Genomic DNA, 17,935 nt, shown 5'->3' with positions numbered 1-17,935 from the left:
AGGTTCAGTTGCATTTGCAGGGCACCAGCATCTGTCCTTGTCACCACGTAAATGACACCGTGCATCCCTCACTGAAGCACTGCCACCAAAATAACATGCGAGTGACGTTCTGTATACCTGAATTCGCATATAAAAACTAGAACTGAGACACTGGTCGTGACGCACTGGAGACGTGACACTGAGCTCAAATCATTTTTGTGCCTTGTCTGCTCCGGAATGGCGGGCTAACAAATTTGCGACCATGAGCCACATCTTGCTCTTGGCGCTGTGTGCGCCTTCCACGCACCAGTGTACCAACACTCGTTCATAACGTCCCGTTTGAGGGTGCCTCCGAATAGCGGAGTTTAAGAGTAGGTCGAGAGGTAGCAAAGGGATTTGCTGCACCACTTTCGAAGATCAGTCTGATTAAGGAGGCGAGTGCGCGTTGAGATTAGATTTTGATTCGTGGATTTCTCGGACATTCGCACAGTCTTCTTGGCGCCTGTGTAGCTGCTGTGCTCTCAAACACGCCAGTGAAGCTATACAATGGTAGCGTGGATAAAGGAAAGAGATCCAGCTGATGCGTATCCTCCAGCTCTTGAGCGTATATACCTTGTTCCCGGAACACTTCAAAAAGAATGAAAGCGCAATCTAGCTGCACCCCTTTATCACCCTGATGCTCTAGTGCATTGCGTACGACTTTCAGTAATCTGCTTTATAAACCGGGCATTTATACTGCGTCGAAAGAGGGCGTGAGTACACACACAGACGCACATAGTGTCCCTGAAGTCCGCTGAGCATGCGCCGCTTGTTCATCGCGCCCCAAAGCAAGATCGCTGACGCGCAGTATACGTTGAATTGTATTTGACTGAAGCTGATCCGATCCACAGGAAGGAAGTAACAGTGGCGAAGGGGGCAGCTTAGGGGGAGGAGCATCGACGACAAAGGCTCGCGCGCCTCGCTATCGGCATCGCTGCTCTGGAAGTGCGCGTTTGCGAGTGCGCGTGACTGCTGCGATAAACTGGGATGGAACGCGAATTCGACGGCGCGATTAGGCCAAAATGGCCCCTGAGAGTGGCCTCGCGAGAACGCCTACGAGTAATGAACGCCCTTGAGATGCACTTCATTCCTATCCCCAGTCTGAACCACTTTACCTTGCCGGTGCTAAAAAAAAAAAAGTGCTCGAATGGCAAGGAACAAAGTTCTGATGCTTCTGCCCTGACTGGAAAATGTGAGATTTTCATTGCGATGTAACCCTTTCCGCATATCTCGTTGAACGAACAAAAATAGACTTTTTTTTTTTTTTTTGCATTCGCAACGTAGAGCGCAGCTGAAGTGGCGCCCACAAGGAAATGTCAAGATACACAGTCGGCGCAGTTTAAAACCAGTACAGAATTTGGGTAATATCTCCCGTCCCCCACTGCTGTCCACTTAGACCCTTCACGCCCCAGATATAAATTATTTGTCCATAAATTTACTGTAGTTAATTCAAAGAATAAACAACGGTAATGCGTGCCACTGGAGCACTCTGCCGCAGGATAAATTATGGAGCTTGGCTCAGCAGCTTGAATAGCATTATCGCACCTACTGCTGTCGCTCAGCCGATAAATGTTCGTATCCTTCACCTGTTCCAAAAAGAAGTTGCAACCAGTTCCTCACGTTTGTTCCTAAGAAGCTGTTTTACAGCGCAAAATGCAAAAAAAAAAAAAAAAAAGAGGTTTGATTGAGACGACGAAGTGAACGTGCTTGCCGGTTGAGAAGCTTTTCAGAAAGTATGATGAGAAAACTGTATTTAGAGGAGCCGTTACAACAGCTGGGTCTTAATATGAGCAGCCAGATTTTATTATCGTTCGGTGCCACCATGCTTGGGTACAGCCACAGGTCTGTTTTTAACGCCATTCAAAACTTCCTACTAGAAACAAAACGTCTACCTTGCTAATATGCTTTGAATTTTTAATCTGTACATATAAATCTTAGTATTCTCCTACTGCGTGCGTTAGTATATATTTACTCTTTTTTATTTTGGTTTTTCATATTTACATTTCCTTCTCTATTCCCTAGCATTTATCTCTATTTATTTTTGCGATGTAGTTATACATCTCAAAATCTAATATCTCTGCACCCCAATTCTTGGCCGATCTCCCTGTGTGGGTATGTGCCATCAAATTAGAGGAGAACAACAACAACAACAAGTCCTAACGTTAGCTGAATAAATAGGAATTCAAGAGGAAGCAGAGTACTGGGTACGTTGCTGCGCCAGCTGCTTTCCTTCGGTCGTAATGGAATCCAAAGATCTTCTAGACAGGAGGAGAACAGGTCGGCGCAGTTGTCCGTGTCGTTCCTAGCTGCCCCATCGGCCAGCCCAATGTATCTCCATGCTGGCTGAGGTTTGATGCCATGACGTGACCGCAAACTGCGGCTCAACGCTGTTTTCTCTTCCTACTTCCGGTTTAAATACTTGACTTCATGTTTTCGCTAGAGTGTTTTAGCTGACGCTAACCTTTGATATGAACTGAACAATGGCTGCGATCGGTGGGTTAGTCATGGCGCGCCGGTGCTTCTGCTTTCATTAGGCTTAAGAGCGTAAAGCACTATAGAGCAAGCGCTTTCAGCACATCGATAACAGCAGGTGCCGAATGCGTCCTAGACGTGGGCTGTACACACTGGCTAGAAGCTGGAACTGAAGACAAAGAGCCTAGATGATGGCCCGTTCCAGTACCAAGGCCATGGGCAACGTGAAGCGGACGAGCAATGCAACGAGCCGGATACTTTTCGGAAACGCTCCCATGCTAATCGCTTCGACTTATTACCGCCTCAGCATATCACCGCATCATAGCAAAGGTTCTAAATCACGAAATGAACAGTGCTTGTAATGGGACTCGTCTTTTTTTTTTTTTTTCACCGCTAAGCCACAATAATCCGGGGACCCTAAGCCGTGAAATCTGAAAAGTTCTTCGCAGCACGCAACAAGCTTTGACGGGTCTCATTCGTTGCTTACCTTATATCAAGATGTGTGGTTATCCGCAGCCAGCGAGCAGCACACGGATTCGGAGATGCGAGGCTTGAGGTGAAGTCACCCTGCAGCAGTAGCAGCAGGCTTGCGGGCGTGCGCACGCGACGGATATGGAAGCCGCTCCTCTCACGGGTTAACCCCGGTGCACATGAATCGAAATCAAGCTTCCTCGAGGAGGCAATCACCGCATCCGCACGGGCCAAAGATCAGACTGTAATGTGGCGTGCCAGTCCCGTCGGACGGTGCTTTTCTTCTGCGCCAGGCACCGAGTGCGCCGCGCGGCGGGCCAGTCACACGGGCAGCATCATCGCCGCCGCCTCTGCTTGCGTCACATGCGCCGAGCTTCGTCGCAGTTTGCCCAGGAGCCGACGGCGGCTGGCTCTAGCCCGGGCCAAGAACCCACACGAAATCTATCCAGGAATAGATCCCCCGTCCCCCTCCCGACAGCCTTTCTCTATCGTCAAGGCGGTTCCGCACCTCTCAGCCCTTTCCCATCCTCCTCCTGCTCCTCACTCCCTGACTTTCTTCTCGTCTAGCAAAGCACACCCCTTAGCGAATTTTTACTCTCCCATTTCGCGTTTTTTCTCTGCTGCGTGAGCACTTTCATGTTCCAGCGTTTCCCTTCACCGCTCTTTTCGTCTTTTTCTTTCCTTCTTGCCCCCTAGGCCTCGTCCACGTCTTGAGACTTTCGGTTCCTTTTCTTTCGTGCTCTTTTCTTTCCACTATATTGTTTTCGTTTTAGCGAGACGTGACGTCAGGCTCGCGCACAGCTGTCTTTTGTCTTGGGGTTGCGCTCCGCCGTTTAACCCTCACTCAGCCGCTCTCTCTCGGGCCGTATTATTGTCATTGCGAAGACCGGTAGCAACAATGCCTTTGCTTCCGATCCCGCATCGAATGGCGCACCCAAACGCTGAGTCACTCTGTCAGTTTTCGTCTCTGCTCGGAAGAAAAAAGGCTACTGCATTTTTTTAAACTCGTGATTTATTCCGTTTTCTAGCAGTTTGTAGGAAATATTTTACCAACATCGCAGGTGAAGCCAGAAATTTACTTGGTAAAGTATGTGTGGCCCAAATAGAATGGCACATTTAGTTAGTGTATGTGGAATTTTTTCATGGATTTCGAAGAAACTTTATGATTGTGGCTTGGGTCCATACGCGCTACATCTTTAATCGTCGAGGCGTGCTCTGCATTATTATGGTCGGCACTGTGCGTGCGAAGGAACGTTGAGTGCTCTGCGCATGGCAGACGATATCTTATGGGGTTCGGATGTGTTCCTGTTGGGTATACCCAATTTGGCAGAAATGCAAGCAACTTCACTTCAACCTTCCTATCATCAGAAACTTTTACGGCCAGTACCTATACAGTATGTAGGTGTGAAAATTTGAAATAACATTCCACTTGAAATTAAAATTAAACAACTTTTTACTTTCTATCAAAAGATTTTAATTTGACAGAATTATATTATTATAACACTAAATAAGATAGATAACAAATGCTTCCATTTCTCGCACTGCCAAATGTGTATGTTTTGGCTGCATTCATTTTCCTCAGATTGGGAATTGTATTCTGTAATCTCTCAATTATGCAAGTCGCATAAAATAATTTGTGTATATGCATGCCTGCTTTTCATTTCTACGCGGTTGTGTATTTTTTATATCTTTTTTAGTTTATTTTTTGAGCTCATTTATCCTACGTTTGCGTGTTTATTAACCCTTAAAACGTTAGTTACATGTCCTTTAGCGTGTCTCCACTAATGTATGTATGTATGTATGTATGTATGTATGTATGTATGTATGTATGTATGTATGTATGTATGTATGTATGTATGTATGTATGTATGTATGTATGTATGTATGTATGTATGTATGTATGTATGTATGTATGTATGTATGTATGTATGTATGTATGTATGTATGTATGTATGTATGTATGTATGTATGTATGTATGTATGTATGTATGTATGTATGTATGTATGTATGCATGTATGTATGCATGTATGTATGTATGTATGTATGTATGTATGTATGTATGTATGTATGTATACGCACGTATGTTGTACGGGCCTAAACTAGCTCGGCTATTGGCCCAACATTTTTTTGCAATTGTACATTTTATTGAAATAAATAATTGATTATCCATCTCGGGCTGCAGCAAGTCTATAAGGGAACGAAGACCTTGTGAGTAATCGGTAGGAAGGTTGCCTATTGTCCGTTTGACAGTTTGCGGTCGTCTGTATATGCCATGATTCCAGAAGGAGTCTTTTTGATAATTGGTCTCGGTCTCCAGGATGAACATATCTTCAAGATTTATTCTGGGGTCGGAATCCTTTGAATGTTCAGGTAAGCACACACACACACACACACACACACACACACACACACACACACACACACACACACACACACACACACACACACACACACACACACACACACACACACACACACGCACACGCACACGCACACGCACACGCACACACACGCACACACGCACACACACATACACACACGCACACGCACACGCGCGCGCGCGCGCGCACAGTCTGGAGCACTAGACAGGATTTGTCGGCAGATTAATCTTCTAATAAGCAGGTAATACACTAGTATCCATTTGGTGGGCTATAAATTGAGCAAGATTTCTGAGTACTGTGCTGACTACAAGTGCACACCGCTCGTTTAGACAATACTTTTCTCTTTCTCCAATGTGCTCTATTTCCTGACCTATAAACACAGCACTGATTCATACAATTCTGGTTCATACAAGTCATCCTTTAGCTGAGTTGAGCGTATATAAATGGTGAACTAACCTATTGTTCTACATGATATCGAGGGTAAGATGATATCAGTGAGTTTTTGTATCGCACCTTGCCAAAGTTCACTGGCCGGGCAACGGCCAATTGAAGAGCATGCAGCTGTATGTGAGGATGGGTAGCAGCAACAAAATTGCAAAGATAGCGAGGCCAAGAACATCATCGAAGAGTAGTACAGGCTTCTGTGTCACTGCCTTCATTTTACTGTACATGAGTAGCCAATAATATCCGAGGAAGTTGACATAAGAGTTGAAGAAAAATGAAAAGTGGCAAGGATCTAAGGACCAAAGCTCACCATGTAGTTTGAAGTCCCTAACAAATTCTGCAACATTTAAACGAAAAAAAAAAAAATCAATGAGAAAACATTTTTTACTTCTACCGATTATGTTGCTGCGTGTTCGTTCACTTATGCCTTTGCAGATTAACCGATCTATGTAATGGTATAAATGAATAATTACATTACTAATTAACCTATATTATGAAAGAGTCAAGCAATTTATCAATAATTGACTAATCCGGGTAATTAATTATTACGTTAAGGCGTTAATCTGCCAATTTCGTTGACAGTTATTACTACTATTTACATAATTGCTTAATTTACTATTATATTAATTACCCATTCAATGGATGACGGACCTGTCTGTGTGGGCACGCTCGGATGACAGGCTCTGTTCACACGGTCTGGTGACACAGGGTCATGAGACGAGAAAACTTTTGCATTAAAAGTGTCACGTTTTTAGTGTCTTCCGAAATAAACGGTGTCCTTGTAACAATAAACAAGAACGCTAGACTAAGCTTATTTTAACGGGTGAAGACGGGATAACCAGGCATGACAAATTATCGCTACAGTCGGAAAACCGAGGTCTCTGTGCTTTTTTCTAAGCGGTGATTGACGTGACCAACTTGAAAGTACTTGAAAAAGTACTTAGTCGGCATTGATTTCTCACTTCAAGCTATTGAAGAATGCAATGACCGCTAGCGGTGCAAAAGGGAAATTTTACTTTTCTTCACTGGTTACCACGCAACTAGGGTACCTAATCGAGCGCTCTTATCACCTTTCGCCTATGTTCCATCGTTCTGCCGGATGCTTACAATTCTACACATGAAGCAGCGTGGCGATACCCACAGAACAATGAAGTATGAACCGGGTGATTAGATTCGATATCGACCTCAAAGACAGGAGGCGTGCCAGGAGAGGAGACTGTCAGAAGCAACGGTTGAAGAAGACGGCGTCCTTTACAAACAAATGCGATACAGGCGCGAAGCCTCACTCAGAAACGGCTCCCGAGAATGACGCAGAAGGCAGGAACTCCCAGAGAAGACAGTTTGTCGAGGAAAACCACCTTCCGTGCTGCAATCAAAGCGTCGTGCCATATGCGGAAACTATCGTGTGCGCAATTTCAGTTTCTGTCTGTCAGAAGCACGCAATGCTGTAAGTGCTCATTATGCGGCCAAGGAAGCTCGCTACGGTATCTAGATGGCACAGAATCAGACTTAATTCTACCAGTTACAAAAGCGAATCAAAATCGGACACACCAGCCATTTCCTGGAGTATTGATGGAGGGCTGGTAAGACGTAAACACCGAGCTCAGGAATTTCTTTAAATCTTTATTTGGACTTAGCGGTAAACTTCTCAGTTTTCTCTTCTTTCAATTGATTACTAAGATAGCAATGAGGCTGAACAGAATTCTGCTCGCTGAGCTCCAGATCTGGTACGACCAGCGAGCGGTGTTGCCGCATAAAATATCGTTCCAACGTAGTAAAATTGATGATGGCTGAAACATAACTGGTACCAAGGCACTGATGTGCTCATTTTCGCAATTCACTTCGTGGGCGCGGTGCATTGTGTATACTTCCCTCTTCAATGCTTGCGACATGGTATAATGAAGTTCAGTATCAACAGGCTGCGTTCCGCAAACAGCTTATGTCTTGTGATTCCGTCCTCTTGACGTAGGCTCATTGAGTGCCTTATCAAACAATGCTCACATCGACTTCTTAGTTGTCGCGATTGTTATAAAAAATAAAGGTCACGTACTGCTTTACGGGATGCGTGTTACGGACGCAAATCACGAGAATGTGCTCAGATTCTTTTACTCAGCTCTTCTACTCTGTTCAATAAATTTAAAAAATATCACTTGATGTACTACTACAGTCAATCAAGATGCTATGAAAGCTGGAAAATCAAAAGGCATTTTTACGTTGCATAGAAAAGAAACGTTGACACGTGCGTTGTGGCGCTCAGTGAAAAACGATATGGCGGCACCATCACCCCGATGTAGGCCCTATACACTTTGGCCACGAAGCTGACGTATGCGTTGTATTAAAAGCCAAAGCGTCCTAGCAGCTCACATTACCTTTCATGACGATATTTTTTTTTTTTTTTTACCAATGATAACGTATTAAAGAGACAACGACGAGAAACAGAAGCTGGTTTGTGGTTGATGATTTGCACTTAAGCAACTCGAGCTGTGTTGGGAGCCGTAGTGAAGGGCTCCGGACAGTTTGATCATCTGGGGTTCTTTAACGTTTACAGATATCCTACGTCACTTGGGTGGCTTGGTTTTGGCTTGCACGGAAAAGAGACCGTCTTGACCAGGACCGAATCTGCGCCTAACCGCCGAGCAATTGAAGCTGACCTGAATAAATAGCATAATAACCTCCTAATCACTAAAAGACCAATTTTACTGAAATAGATGCTCACGTAAGGTAGAAGAGAGAAAGACTGAAATGCGCGTATGAAGACATATTTTTCAAGTACAAGCGTTACGACGCACAACGTATCTCGAAGACTGACCGATGTGCATGAAGGTTCCGCACCGTGATACTGAAGCAAGTTTCGTTTCGAAATTACTAGTTTGACATCCTAAATGTTGGAAGACAAAGAAAACCTACAATTAGCGGCGCTAGCGGCCAGTTCTGCTTCAACATGTTTCGGTTTCGGGGCATTCACGGCTATGCGCTTTACATGTCCACATGGTTTCGTTTTTAGAGGCGTGCCTCGGTTCACAGGTTCGGTGCAGCAAAAGAGGTAGAAGTCTTTTTCGGACAAAGTTCATGTCATGGCATACACCTCCTTAAAGAAAATCTGATATAATATTTGTATAAGATTGGCTATACGAGCTTTTATGTTAAGGATGAACATGCATGAAACCGAGTGGAACTGTAATACAGGATGACCCTGTATTACACGACCACCCTAAATGCCGGGGGATGCCGAACACTGAGACTACATCATGCTTGCAATAATAATATTCCTTGTGTTGCGCAAGTTAGCTTTTTAACAATTTCGTTATTTTTGTTAGGTGTTGAAATTACAGTCGTAGCATTAACCGACTGCCCTGTAAGCGTGGGATATTTTTCTATTGGTGATCAGGGGGTCTCACCGACTTGTCAGGTCTTTAATGAGCATCGAATTATCAACAAAAAAGTCAGAATATCCTAAATCTCAATGCTCATGGTCCTCCACGCGCAGAGCTGTCAGGTACATCAATTCTTGGCATAACACACAATTCAGCTTCACATACGATTCGCGAGGCAGCGACACCGATAATTCGCTTTTGAGTAAGAATTTTAGAGTTGTGAACAGACGAGGAAGCGTAGAACGAAGGAGATAACCATTGGTTCACAGTGAACACATTAGGCACCGCCACGGTGGTTTAAAAAATGCAGACTATTTGTATTTTATTGCACTTTAACAGCTCGAAACAAGATAATAAAAATGTTTTAAAGGAAGCTTTTGCTGCGCATCGGAAGCTGTGACCATTCCCATTAATGCGCCCTTAACAGTCTCTTACAATATCTGTTCATTTACTCGCAATCAAAAGATCTTCCGGAAGCTGGATTTGTAAGCGACGTTGGATAAAAGAAGAAAAATGCTCGTTGCATAATAGGGTTTCTTAATATTCCTGCTATGCACGGCTGGTGGTAGCTTCCATTTTGACTACATGCCACAAGCAATAGTGAGTCCGCGTTTATATCACTGTACGTCATTTTTTCGCCTGTCTAGTCATAAGCGAATCACGAGGTTGAATCAAAGAGCCAGGAAAAGCCTTTTTGACTCGAAATCGAAATATCTCAGTCACAAATTTGTAATTTGCTGCCGGACAAGAGACAACAAACTCACGAAATTACATGTGCTCTCGGGGTGTGCTGAAATTTGTTTAGAGGTGTTCTCAGAATGCCTAGGAAGAGCTTTTGAAGAGTGAATGTTTTGAAGAGCACCGAAAAAAAAAAGTGCATTTGTTTACAGATGCGCTTTAAAACGTCATTTCATCCGTAATATGATTCCACTCGTGTTCTACTGGTGCAACTTAAGCAGGAAAGGGCCACGATTATAGAGATGGGGTATTAATCAGCTGTACCGCCGGTACAGCTGAACATATGTAGCGAGCATGTTTAGTAGTATTCTTCTGGTGATATTCATTTATAGCTATATGGTGGCACAGCTGCACCATATCACACTCACGACGCTGTCCGAGCAGCGAGGGCACAGTGAGTCAGCTGCAATCGGTTTATTGAAGACTGCGAAATCAATTTTGTGTGACAATTTTTTTAAGATGACAGGAAGGATGACGAATGATGATGTTTGAGTCCTTAAGACTGAAGACATATGAAAAGAGCCGGAATAGAAAGGAACCACGATTTTTGCTATCTGGCCGACCCACAGTGATTATACGCTGTGGGAGTAAAAAATGAAAAAAAAAAAAGTTCAGAATTTTGACCGGATATTATGCCACTATCGTACAGAACGCCGACTCCTCCCGCCTAGATGATTAATAATCCAATTTATCTTTTTTCTGTGCCTGTAAACGTCGTCACTAACACTGCTCTTAGGCTTTCAGTGATCCTTCTTTTTGACTGCTTCCTGTCATAAGATGCCATTATGTAAACAACTAAGCAGATTTTAGATCCTATAAAGTGATAATAAGCTTCAAAAACAAGCAAACGAAGACACACCAGCGCCACTTCAGCACTATTTACAAATACGGACTTGTCCACGTTTAGAAAGATTCGCGGCTGTCGTTTGCTGACTTGGGGTGGTATCACGCAACTGTTTCCGATTTCAGCGCATTTTGACTGCGGCCGATTTCATGCACATTAAGCCTAGCATATCCGTATTTATAGTATAGAGGTCGCATTCACAATCTTGGATTCAGTGCTTGATGGGTTATTATAATTTTAACATCCTCAAAAAAGAAAAAAAAAAGCAAGACGAGCTTTCCTCAAGCTGTTGGTCGTTATAATGATGCAGGCCAACTTTCTGGCTTCACTGTGGTGCAGTGACCGCGGCTTGCCCGTCCCACATGAGAGCTCGGTGATATCCTTCCTCTCTCTCTTTCTCCGACCCGTCCAGCTGTTTCATGTTCACTTTTAGCAAGCTTACCTGCTATCAGCCTCAGAATGCAGCGGGGCCGAGGACCTTACCCTTACGCCTATCGTTTTCTATTTATTTACCAGTGTTTACTAACCTATGTGTCAATGGCGCTCAATGACACCCGGCTCGTTCCGTGTGCATAGGCCGTGGCAGTTCATAACTCGCAGAGCCGGCAATGAGGTCACAGATAAGCCGTTTGCAGGCCTCTTGCGCCTCCGAAATGCAATGCTAGGGCTGTGCATGGAACGCCAAAGACGTCGCCGGCCGCCCGAGCTAAACGAAAACATTGGCAGGGCGTTGAAAATAGCGCGGACAGATAAGCCCTCCCGTCTGGATTTATGAAGTTTTATAGTTTTCATATCCTAGGAGCACCAAGCAATGCGAATGTGGTGACGCGTATAGGAGGTCTAGCGCCTCGCGTTGCAAGGGATGACTAAGAGGTGAACTCTTATGACATCGATAACGGGTTAATCCTACAGGAGGTTGAGGCTTAAGCGTAATTGTGTCTAAATTAAATGTCCCCTTGTAATAATGTCAGGTACTGGCTAAAGCGCATCTTGGATTGCTTTGATCAATATTTTGTATAGACACGTCAACAAAAAGGCGACAACCAGTGTATCGATTTGCTAATTTGCAGCCTGAAGATCGACTTCAGTGCGTTAATATGATGCTGCACTGATGACAATGGGAAAGGTAGGACCGGCGCCGCTTGGTGAAACACAGGAAGTAATAGCTAAGGTCATATGACAGTCAAGTGATCTCACGAAGCCACGGATGCTGTAAACAATCACCTAAACACATTATTCTGCAAATAAAGGCATAATTAGGCGAGATGTTCTGACTCTTTGGCTTGCGTTCATATACCGAAACCAAAACCAGTCTACATGGCACCAACGAAGCAAGAATAAAACAAAATATGTTTGGTTCTTCCAGAAAATGTTGGGGAGAAAACAGTAGCTGTAAAGCGCCTAATATTTACGTACACTGGCAATGACACTGTCCTTATAACGCATCTGTGAGACAAGCAGCCGCCGCTGCTCGACAGGATGCTGTGACGTCACAACATTGGGGCGTTGTTCGCTACCTGCGGCTAGCATCGCCGTTATCGCCAGAAAGACAGCGTGTTAAAATTATTTCTGTAAAATAAGCCTCCAACGAGCTACTTGCGAGCGGTCCGTTGGGCTGCCTTCAACAATACGTGGTGAATGGCACAGTCGAAACATGTGAGTTTTTGCGTGCATGTTTAATGGGCGTAGCTAGGCAAGCCGATCCTCACGCAGAACTCGACTGTGCATATTTTCGATTAAGGTTTATTACGATACGAACATATCTACGGATGGAACGAAGAAGGTAAGGAAAAGCTGTCAAAAGGGGTCAATTTTTTGTCGCGACTGCTATATTTATCACCGAAGGAGGTCAAGCGGAAGTGATACAATCCCCAGTTTTGCTTCATCGTCGATTATTGTTTCTTTGTTATGGGGCACTGCGTCATAGTCTAATATCGATAACCTTGACTCTGTGCATCAGCTAACGGTTTTCAGTGTGTTAATAATACTCCGCGATGCATCACTCCCAATTTATATTAACCGCATTTGGCACCACCTCTTTCATAGTTGTGTAAAATCGTGTAATTAGGCTGCTCTGACCAGGACGTAACAATGTAGCTTTCCTACCAGGCTGGCCAAATATAATGCGTGAGAACGCATGCCCACCGTACGCATAAGCTTAACTTGCCTAGTAGGAAAAGGCCGTACAGCATATGGTCGTCACGTGAGGTGCTACGACTTCTGATTATTGTTGAAGCATATAGCACGAAATAATGCATGTTTGAATGCTGTTGGCTCTGCTATTGTGTCATTAAAATTTGTACTTGCTAATGTTTTTTTATGTGCTGTCTGCATTGCTGCTGCAAGTGCTCGCTGAATCATGTAAGCGGCAAAGGTAAATGACATTGGCAAGCTTCTACAAGATGCCCGGCCTTTTTAAAACCTATTCAACGGCTTTCTTCAGCGCTGTCATCGTATTTTGAAGTTCATTAAATTTAATTATGGAATGACATGATGTCCATAGTCATGGTAGATAACTACACTCTAAAGCCATCTTTTCAGGTCTCTAATTTCCCATTAATTACTTGATGCGTTGTCCCCATGGTCACTGCTGTACCCAGCTTCTACACTCCAAACTACAAGCTGACGGAATGCGTTTTACGACCAGTGGTGTATGGGCCTAGCCTAGGCTGACGCCAGGGGAGCTTATATGGGCGAAAACACACGTGTGCTTTGTTTTCCACCACCACGTGGAGCATTTTCCATCGGGTCTGTTTTTCTACGTGGTGAGCGCATGAGGGGCTATGCCCCCGCTCTCCTGCCAGGAAGATGCGGATAAACAGCCGACGTCTAGTCCGGTTTTTGAGGTTTAACTCGTCTGATGCAAAGGAAAGCGGAGTGTGTGTGTGGGGGGGGGGGGGGGGGGGGGTGCTTACCGTTATACAGACCCCAGTCTCTTTGAAATCATTTACGTTGCGGTGCCATTTCCCGATAAACACGTGCTCCTGTAATAAATACCTCGCATATTGGTCCCGTTTCGAGGCAAGTCAGGCATAAAGATGCTTTGCCCTGTGGTAGAGCATGGAATGTGGTGGCCCGAGGCGGTGTGTTTTTGTTTACACAGCTCGTTGAATCCCCATCCATTGCAACCTCCACTAGGGCCTGCCTTGGGAGCGCTGAATGTGGGAGAAAGAATGCTCGGCGTGTGACCTCGAGTGTTGGAAAGCGGTGCTGGTACTGCGATTTGCGAGTCCGGGAAAGAGTGCACCACAAACGGTGAACAAACAAGTGCGAATGAAGAATATGCACGCTGTTTGCTGTGTTCAGCGCAGTCCGGTGAAGACACTGGCGGTCATCTTTTCCTGGCTTGAAAACCTCGTGCGTGCCGCATAGTGTAGTACTTGTCTCTGCTAAAGGATCAAAACAGGGTGCAACCGGAAATAAGTCATACGTGCTTGACGCGTCAGCGTTCTGACAGCTAGAGAGTTGTTTTCACGGCTAAGAGCCCCTTTACTCTGTCTCTATTCTCGCTCTATTGAACTGCGGAGAGTGTGGCTTAGACTGTTTTGCTATGCCTAACGCGCGACTAGTGGAACTTGGCAAATATGCTAACACTGTTACCTGTCGCAGCGTCAAGTTCTTTTTGTCTTTTATCAATGTGATTAGAGAAATGCCCTTTTTTGTGGCATCATGTACATCAAGACCGGATCTAATCTTACGTAGTCGATCACTTTCGTAGATTCGTTAGATTGCAGCGTCTGTAATGGGGTAGTCAGTGGAGCTCTAACAGCTATTCTCGTCTTAGCTACGCACCGGATTAGGGGACATAAATAGCTGTAAGCTGTACTTCGTCGATTACATTAGGCGTATTTTATCTCTTTCTCAGGAACACACACCTTATTTCACCGCGTTTGCCGTAGGTGTAGAGCTTTCTCATGATCGCTAAAGCAGATGGTATCCATCTTACCAAACCCTTCGGGTGGAGCGCAAGGCACGGGCAGTTGCATGATATCGCGCGATCGTTGACATATACCGTTCGTTCGCCTTTGCCATCAAGCCAGTGCCATCCCACCATGAAGCAGAAGAGCGTAGGCACGCTTCCAAATATAAGTTTCCGGAGCCGAGTGAAACGCAGGCCGCGACCCGAGAGGCCCGTTCTCACGAAAACGGGACGTGCATGCCGTGGCAGCGTGTCACCACCGGCGACGGCAGCAGCGTGGCACTGGCGGGGGCCGCTCCAAGAGCTCATTGACGGCGGCAGCTGAGCCAGCAGCACCGGATACGACGGGAAAACGCGCCAAGAACTGATAGCTCGACCGTGCTCACTTTCTGGCGAGCACGGTCGAGCTGAAGTCATTTACTCGGTCATGATTGAAGTCATTTATATACGGAGCAAGTTCAGTGAAGGTTTTGGGCTTGAGCAAAAGTTTGGGGTTTTGTAGAGTTCATCAAAATAGATTTATCAATATTATCATCTTGTGAACGTACACAAGAGATTTGCCGTCGTTGGTTTAACAGCTGCTTCTGATTTACCGTCTGCTATGCTATTTGCCATGGAGGAAAGAAAAAAACTGAGGAGAGGCCCCATGTATCCCAGATGCATTGCGAAAAACGTGCCGGAAGTCACGTGCTTTTTTTAAAGCCTAGATATGAGGCAAATAGCAACAGCGTCAGCGTTGCTATGGGGCAGCACGGCTCGCGGCGTCGGCATCGGATGGCGCGGAGAAGCGCTCAGACGGAAAAGAGCACACAGAGGAGTGCGAGGGGAAAAGCTGCCCCATGTGTAGGTGGCGCCACAGCATTTTCCGGTCGCGGGCCGGCGTCGCGAAAAGTGACGTCACGGGCTCTCCTCTAGCCCCCCCCCCAAAAAAAAAAAAAAATCTAAGGACGATTACAATACTCCCAAAGCGATTTTAGCGCAGCTATTAGGCAAATACTTTCTGAGATGTATGTATGTATGTATGTATGTATGTATGTATGTATGTATGTATGTATGTATGTATGTATGTATGTATGTATGTATGTATGTGTGTGTGTGTGTATGTATGTATGTATGTATGTATGTATGTATGTATGTATGTATGTATGTATGTATGTATGTATGTATGTATGTATGTATGTATGTATGTATGTATGTATGTATGTATGTATGTATGTATGTATGTATGTATGTATGTGTGTGTGTGTGTGTGTGTGTGTATGTATGTATGTATGTATGTATGTATGTATGTATGTATGTATGTATGTATGTATGTATGTATGTATGTATGTATGTATGTATGTATGACCGGTAGGGTAACATTGCAATTATTTTGCCGGAAACCACCATTTCGCCGGCAATTCAATAATGATTAAACGCGAGAGTTTGAGGCAGAGTTCTGGAATGTAAGAGAGCTATGTACGCCACCCCGAGCGATAAAAGCCCTCAACAGTAATAAGCTGCTGCTGTCCCCATTTGGAATTCACATTAGGGAAAGTTTCCTATATGACCGGTTTCCCGGCGGGAAAGCAGTCTCCTGAAAGGAAGCATGAGGCTCTCCCGTTTTCTTCAGGGAAGCCAGTAGGACATACCCCTCAGTGTTTTAATCTTGGCACAGGTAAGATAATATTCTACAGCACCGCTCACTACAACTCAGTTGATGTGAGACTCGTCTTATGCATCCACGAGTGCGGTACGAGCAGACCTGGTACAAATGAAGAGCGTCAGAATGCCATGTGGTATCTTTATCCCTTGGTCACACAGAGTTGGTTGGTCGGACACTGCAGTGATCTTAAATCACTGAGCCCCATTTATAAGCAGTCTTCTGCCATCCTAAAAAACTTCTCTTGGTGAATCAGCAGATCGCGAGCGCTTCATGCATGGGGGTGGTTGCCCGCCACTTCTTTGCCACGATATCTATGTGTGAAGGTACATGTATAGGGGCAAGCTTTCAATGTCTATTTGCTGCATCAAATGAAGAGAGCTAAGGTGCAACCTTTCAGAAGGGAACCCACGCTGGCACCTTCGAAGCGTTGATTTCCGCCAGGATGACAAAAGGATGAGCAGAACAAGTCTCCAGCTCCACAAAGGTCCCTTCAATGTCAAAACATTTTGACCTAGTGGCGTATAAGAATAGAGTATAAGCAGTCAGATTAGACAGTATTGAAAGATGGAATATGAAACACCGCATCATTAGCCTAACGCGTCTTGTTCGTAGAACCACGCATAACAACCTGCAGATGGGGTTGGAATTTTGCTTCAAAATGCTGCAGTACGGAATAATATGTTCCCGCCAGAGAGAACTCCGCTTAGAGCGAACGCCAGGAACGGTGAAAGTACTGCTTAACCCTAAGCAAACTCCGAGGGGTAATTAGGCTGCAGAAATAGTCCACTATTTATTTAAAAATACCACAGTAAAATGACAATACATGCATGGCTCATTCTACGCAATTCGTTTTGGGCATATTGCTTCGTTTCAGGGAAATTTCGTTTTGCTGAATATAATGTGAATGCAACACGCAGAGACCAGACACGCCAGAACGCAATATGCGAAATAGGGACCGCCTGTAGCATGATACACTTGGAAAAAAATATATATATTTTATTTCGAGGGGGCAAGAACACTTTTTTCGTATCCCCAATTAGTGTTCTAAACTAGAAGAGTTTTCTTGATCGATAGAAAGAAACATCCTAAGGGTAAAATGTCCCCAGTTTTCCTTTTACCTGCGTCACATTGAAGTGAAGAACGCCATTTATTTCTACGCATTTCGTTCTCCTCGCTGTTAGTGCAATTTATTTCTGTCGCCTGGCCGTAGTTCAGTCTAGTTAGGCACCATCCTCGCCACTTTCACTCTCTTTCTCTTTGTCTGGCACATCCACGCCCTCAAGAAAAAAAACGCATAAAATAGCGCAGTTACGTCATTCCGACGCGTCTCCCTAACCACTCACTGCCCACACGCGATACACAAAATGTTTCTCACGTTCCGTGCTTGACTCGAGAGTGTTTTTCTCTGCACAGTATGTCTCGCTGGCATCCATATGCCACGCGGACAATTTGTGGACGTTGTCGCGCTGGCTAGAGAAGCGAGCCGGTAACGCGCGTTTCCGCGTAGATCAACAGAGAGCCTGGCCAGAGAGTGGGTCTTTTTGGCAGGAAAACTATTTACTGTCGAGCACCAGTTGCAATATTTGCACTGTTTGCGTAAGCCGGGTTCTGTGACGCGAAGTCTTGAC

At 44.9% G+C, this 17,935-nt stretch overlaps 1 protein-coding gene across 1 annotated transcript in view; it reads right to left on the bottom strand.

The window, feature by feature from the left end:
* LOC146185510 (uncharacterized) overlaps positions 1 to 3,312 on the bottom strand; it is a 28,260-nt gene extending 24,948 nt beyond the window's left edge. Inside the window, exon 1 of the mRNA XM_084606460.1 lies at positions 2,978 to 3,312. The gene's annotated coding sequence lies outside the window, so the exon portion shown is untranslated. The remainder of the gene's footprint in view (positions 1 to 2,977) is intronic.
* Between the last annotated feature and the right edge of the window lie 14,623 nt (positions 3,313 to 17,935).

The sequence above is a fragment of the Amblyomma maculatum genome, chromosome 6 (genome assembly GCF_055883805.1).
Source record: "Amblyomma maculatum isolate TAMU_Amacu chromosome 6, ASM5588380v1, whole genome shotgun sequence".
NCBI lineage: Eukaryota > Metazoa > Arthropoda > Arachnida > Ixodida > Ixodidae > Amblyomma > Amblyomma maculatum.
This window is presented reverse-complemented; position numbering and strand designations above follow the sequence as displayed.